General features: G+C 34.3%; 1 long non-coding RNA gene across 3 annotated transcripts; it reads left to right on the top strand.

The window, feature by feature from the left end:
• Positions 1-1,992: 1,992 nt before the first annotated feature.
• LOC107766705 (uncharacterized) lies at positions 1,993-5,133 on the top strand. Of its 3 annotated transcripts, XR_012703491.1 has the most exons (9): positions 1,993-2,157; positions 2,297-2,362; positions 2,440-2,501; positions 3,292-3,605; positions 3,757-3,859; positions 4,014-4,098; positions 4,202-4,373; positions 4,553-4,673; positions 4,825-5,133. It is a non-coding gene; the product is annotated as an uncharacterized LOC107766705 (long non-coding RNA). The 3 variants fall into 3 exon arrangements; XR_001643761.1 differs by having other exon boundaries at positions 3,292-3,439; positions 3,527-4,373; XR_012703490.1 differs by having other exon boundaries at positions 3,292-4,373.
• Positions 5,134-6,600: the final 1,467 nt, after the last annotated feature.

Raw genomic sequence — 6,600 nt, 5'->3', positions numbered from 1 at the left:
TTGTAGAGATAAAAAAAAATTATCACAAGAAAAGAAGGTTATATTTTTACCATTTTAAGAATTAAGCGTACGAAAATTATTACTCTTTATATGAGATTAGTAAAATTAGAAGTTGAGAAAATATATGTATTTTTTTACACGAATGTTTTAATGAAATAATAGTGTGTCTAGTGATTTTATACGATACCATATGACCATGATAATAAGTTATATAAAGTGTGTGAAAAGTAAATAGTATTATAAGTAATTTGAGACGATTCATAATTACGCGGGTAATTGGTTAATTACCGAATAGTGGGATATTACTTAATTAATTAATTAATTATTGGATAAAATTAACAAATCTTTCACGCGGCAGCCTTATAACATAAACTAAGTGACTCTTGCATTTTTTTTAAAATGTGGCATACATCTACTACGTAGCGCATTCCTTTTTTCCATGTATAAGCAAATATGACATTTTAACATGAAAAGCTTGTAGTTTTATACTTTTATGAGCTTCCATACTTCTATAATTGCAAAAGGCTACGCAAGATGTACCGATGTAGTGGTAGAAACTCTCGGAAACATGGCTTAGAATATTTTGAGTCTGTTTCTGAATATCCTTTAAAAGTTGGTCCTTAATTAAGTTTCCAACTATAAGCATTTTTGCTCCCTGCCTCTGGTAATTCTGTTTGCCTGAGTAATACACCATTTTAGAAAGAATATCACACTTCATCTAGCAGGGAGTAAGTGAGCATATATTTTTTTTGGTTCTAGAAACATGTAGGAAAATACTGGATTGAGAAGTTGGTAGGATGATTGTCAAGGACGGGAAAGGTCTTCCCCTAAACTCCCAAATTATTTACCATTAAATGAGAATATCTCAATCTTCATGTTTAGTTTAGAGATAGCTAAAGTATCAAAAGTTACGTATATAATGCAGAAGCAAACACCGTGCTTTCAAAGTATTGAGAAGTTTAGCCACCAAAGATGGAAGATGTGGCCTAAATAATATTGTTGTAGCGTGAGGATTTATGAACTTTGAAAATATAGGGGCAGCCAAGCATGAAAGTATGTGTTTTCTCATTTCCGTAACGAGACTTCCTTGAGTCTATTTTTCCTACTTCGATCTGATCATAATTGACGTGTGTCAGAGGGATTATCAAGAGAAATGGCTTAGGTATATTAAGGATATCTCTTCTTTCTTTTGGCATGATCTATAATACAAATAAAACGAGCAAAATATGCAACTTTCATAAATGACTCTATTCCTAGAAATACTAGGGGTATCTATATTCTTGATTCCCCATGTAAATTATTATTATATCTTCTGTTCATGGGTCTCACAAAAATACGTATTTGATAAAGTTAATCCGAAAGACATATTGATTTTTATGGCATTCCGAGAAAATCTTATTAACTTATTTCTTATGCATTTCATGCATTTATACATGTACATTGACACATGATCAGATGGCGTTATATACGCGTACATATGTATATTATATTTATATGGGATATGAAAAAAAAGTTACGGCGTTATATACGCACCACCACCTAATCAACTGGTATACGTTCATGATTTACCTACAGTGGCCGAGATGATATGATGGGATACCCTCGGAGGCTTTATGATGGTATGAATGTACAGACCTATGCATTACATGACATTTATATGCATATGCATGATACACTACAACAAATTTGGTCTAAGGCCACATTAGTTTTTGACAACGCTTGAAAAGCGTGGCCAACTATATCTATGACATCACTTTATAATGGTGGTCTTTGAAAAGTACTTTTAACTACGATTTATTAGGTGACGACTATAAAGTGTTCATGTTAATATTATAGGCTACACTTTTTAAGTATTGCCAAATCATAAATTATTGGCAACATTTATTCGTATGTGATGCAATGCTTTCTGAGCATGCTTGTTAATATTTGTAAAGGCAACTCTATATAAGCGTGCTCTAAAATATTTTCTAAATGTTCCCGCTACAATTTCCCCCTAAAATTTTGCTAAAAAACTATGCCCTAAAATATTTCGCCAAAACCTATCTTCCAAATTTTACCCACACTAAAAGAATCTCTTCGTTTTTCTTCCCTAAAATTTCATAAGCAAAGTTGGGGTTCTTCTCTTATCTTTTAGCAGATCGAGTAAAGCAAAGTAGAGTGAGTTAAAATACTTCTGGTGTCTTAATATTGTAGATCTTAACGAATTTTTCTTCTATCCCATATCAAAGCATAATATAGGAGACCTGGAGTGTGATTGTTGTCTTAATATTTTCTTTCATTCCTCTAATTCATGCAGATCTCATAATGTAATATTGGAAATCCTCAATCTTTGGGTCAGCAACCTATTACTTTCTTTACGGAGGTAGGAATAAATTGTTTGATTCTAGATTATGTTACTTGTCTCGTCGAGTAATGTCTAAAGTGAACTCCTTTATTTAGGTCCTTGCATTATGTGACCATTCAGTTATTTTGGACAAAAGTGTAACACAAGGTCTGTTCAGGTATAAAGTTTGTCTATTAACCTCCTTGCACCTTGTAGCACAATGAAATTATTCATGTGCCTTAGTTTCTAGAGATGTCTGAAGAAGTGGAATTAACATGTCTAATTTTTATAAACCAAATGTTTTCCCCTGTATTTTTTAAACATGTCACAGTTAAATCTCCTGCTACTGATGGAAGCTTTTGTCCTTGCTATTGTATAGTAAATAATTTGCATCCGAATATTAATGATATTATTCTTTTTTAGTGTTTTGAAGTCAAAGTCCAACTTATAAAACCAAGTAATGTGATTGTTATTGTAATTGATGCAAGTTAGCAAAAGTGAACTATGAGAGTGGTGACTTGGTGCTATTTCATGTCATCTTGACATATCAAGTAATGTTTTTGAGGCCTGAAAAAAGTGAAATGTATTACTTTAAGCTAAAAGATCAATAAAATGTGGATTGTTGTGATCATTGAGAAGCTCCGTGGTAATATATTTGATCGTGAACATTTTGAGATAATTGATGAGTCTGTTTTATTTGCACCTACCGCTTGTGGGTATTGTTTCAGTTTTAGCTTCAAATTGTATACATATTATCCGATATTTTAAAAAAAATTGCAAGTGGCTATAATCAAACTCTTACTTTTTCCTTATTCTGTGAAATCAGTGCAATGTAATGTTATTATTGAATTATAGTGACTCACTTTTTATTATTCAAAAGCTTGTATGTTTTAGTTGATAGGTTCTTTCTTTGACCTTTTCCTTTTCCTACATACAATGGTATTGATTATGACTTTACACCCAACTAGAAGCAAAAACCTTTTGCCTGGACATTTATTGGAACATCGGTCACCAATGTAAAGGAGTATGGTGAATAATTTGAATCAACTTCAGCCATGTTCTACAGGATTTTGTGGTCTAAATAGCATTTGTCCTGCTACCTGTGATAAGGAAAAGGTGATTTCTGAACTGCGTCTAATAGAACCAATCAGAAACTACGAGAAAATGTTATTTGATGTATTTCATTCTCTCCTTACTTTGTAGTGCGGATTTAATAGAACAAGCTTTCTAGATCCTCGACCAAATTCCTGGCAGAGCGACATGTGTATACAACCATAGTCAGGTGACAATATCTTCTATTGTAATGTCCTAGATTTGCAGCCAGTATACTCCTAGAACTTATTTTTATTTTTGCTAAACTTTAGGGTGTCAAAGGATTACGTGATACAATTGATTCTGGTGTCGATAATATTGGTTCTTCATCCTCTATTCAGGTTCACATGATGAAGCAGTCGTTCATAGAATGATAGAACTCTCTGTCCCATCCCCCAATATCCACTTTATTCCGCTTCAATTTCCCTCCATGGCGACACTCTCGTACGTGCATTTGCTTCAATTTAAAGTTGACCAGTGCTAGTTGTATAGTTGGCCTTAATAGGCTAGATTAACCTACTTCTGGAAGAGATTATTATAAACGTTTATTAAAGGTGACACGTGAGCCTCTTATGCATGCTTTTATCTGGTATTTTAGGTTCCCTATTATCCTGATGAAGAAATATGATGGGGCTGGGGGATCTCAGAGCTTGAGAATCAGTTGAAAATTGCAAAATCCAAGGGTATTAAAATTAGGTCTTTGGTTTTGATTAATCCAGGCAACCCAACGAGGCAGTTAATGGTTTATTAGATTTTGGAATCTCATCATTGATTTTAATCATTTAGGAAGAACCTACTGTGGTGGAGAATTCTGGCCTTCCCTTTCCTAATAAAACTTCAGAATGTTTACATATAGCATGAATAGCTTCTATGTATCCATTATGTTCTTGCTGACACCAACCAACGAGCTATTGTGGAATTCTGCAAGAAAGAAGGTCTCATTCTTTTAGCGGACGAAGTGAGTTTATTTCCCTCTAGATGCTTCTTTGCTTGATTATGGAAATTTTTTTACTTCTATTGGAATTTACCAGCGATTCTGCACTTGTTTGAGGGGGGGGTAACAATTTTTTCATTCCTGAGTATTGTGTAGCTAATTCTCAAATTGTAAGCCTCTCATATTTTGTGGAACTCATGCAGATGTATCAGAAAAATGTTTATGTGCCTGAGAAGCAGTTCCACTCATTTAAGAAAATTGCTCGGTCTATGAGATTTGGAGAAAAAGACATCTCTTTAGTTTCTTTTCAATCTGTATCAAAAGGTACATCGTACTACCTCCATCCATCCCTCTCTTGTTGGTGGTCTTTCTTTCGTTTGTCTGCATCTTACGAAGTTGTGGGGGAAAAGGATTCTCATCTCATAATATATATTGGAAGCTGAAATGGAGATAAACAATTTCATATTATTTGCAGGCTATAACAAATAATGCATCTTTGTGTGTCTCAGTTGCAAGTATTGGAAGGCATATCTACTAAAGGGAATAAAGAAAATGCAAATGGGAACTTAAGGCTTACAAACCTTCAGAAATTTCTATGGGTTTGAATAAGAAAACCTCACACGCTGATTAGATTAATGGTGTGGTCAAGCTTATAGAAATGGATCAATTAAAAAATCAGGAGATGTTGTGAAAGATGTTAAATAAGGCATGTATTAGAAAAGAAACTTGTAGATAAGGGTATATCAAATGGGGTTTCTAATAAATGCTAATTTAAATTGATTAATATGTGTAAAGTGTTATCATGATACATAATTTTATTTTATTTTTAGTTTATTGTTAGGCTGCACCTTTGAACAATCGGTGCTGCTAGTTAATGTAGTATATGAAATATAAGCGTACGCATTTGAACTTTTTCATTAATTGTTATTTGATGTAGTTGAGATCTTCATACGTAGCAATGATCTCAAAATATCTGGTAATATATGTTAGGTAATAAATGTTATTACTTGGTATATTTAAAAAAATATAATTTTATTATAAAAATAATAGCACTTTACATGGATTCTAGCAGAAGCTACGCTTGAACAATGTGGCCTATAAGGTTCCAAAAGCCACACTTTGAAAGTGTTGCTGAAGGACATAAAAAGCGTTAGTATAAGGGTATGCGCAAGCGTGATCTTTGTACCTTATAGGCCACACTTTTGAAGTGTGGCTTCTAAAGTAACACTTCAAAAGCGTGGCCTTATGTCAAGGGTTACGCCAACTTAGGCCACCCCGTTAAAAGCGTTGTCTAAAGTTAAAAAGTGTGGCTTTTTCTCAAATGCCACACTTTATGCTAGTTTAGGCCACATTATTCAAGGGTGCCTGAAGGCTTAAAATGTTGTAGTGATACTATAAATATTTCATGATTTACAGAGCTATCTAGACTTACAGGTTGAGTTCATTACTCCATATTTCTTCCATGTCCTTTATATACTGATTTACATGCCTTACATACTCGGTACATTATTCGTACTGACATTCTTTTGTTGGGGACGCCGTATTCATGTCTGCTTTTATACATAATCAGTTTGATGAGCCCCCATAGTAGACGAGATTGGCATTCAGCGAAGGATAGGTAAGACTCCACCTCATTCGGAGTGTAGCCGAGTCTATGAGTCATCGTGTCAGAGTTTTGCTACAGCCTTATGGGTAGGCTGGTACCCAAATAATGTTGAATAATCTATTAGAGGCTTTGTAGACAGAGGTCCATTTTGAACAGTATGTTAGAGGTCATGACGACCCATATGTATTCATGTTTTAAGAAAAATGGCTTAGCAATATAATATTGTCCACTTACAATTGTACATTATGAGTTGTGGCCATATTGGCCCATGATAGTTACAGAAGAAAAATGTCACGACCCTAACCCCGAACCCGGTCGTGATGGCGCCTCTCGTGAAGATAGGGCCAGCCAGATCAAAACAGAACACCTCATTTAAACAAATAAATACCATAAATAGTTCTAAAACATGATATAATAACCATAATTTGCGGAAATAATGATAACAACAGTAGAAACTATCCCGACACAACCCAAACCGGGGTGCCACAAGTCATGAGCAACTAATAAATCTGGATACCAGTCTACTAGATACAAAATCAGATACAGAAGTTCAAGAACATGACAACAATATGATAAGGAAGGCACGGGGGCTGTGGATGCCAACAACTACCTCGTGGTCTCCGAAAACACTGCATGGACTGGGAA

The sequence above is a fragment of the Nicotiana tabacum genome, chromosome 20 (assembly GCF_000715075.1).
Source record: "Nicotiana tabacum cultivar K326 chromosome 20, ASM71507v2, whole genome shotgun sequence".
Lineage (NCBI taxonomy): Eukaryota > Viridiplantae > Streptophyta > Magnoliopsida > Solanales > Solanaceae > Nicotiana > Nicotiana tabacum.
The sequence above is the reverse complement of the archived record's forward strand: the minus strand, read 5'-3'. Positions and strand labels throughout refer to the sequence as shown.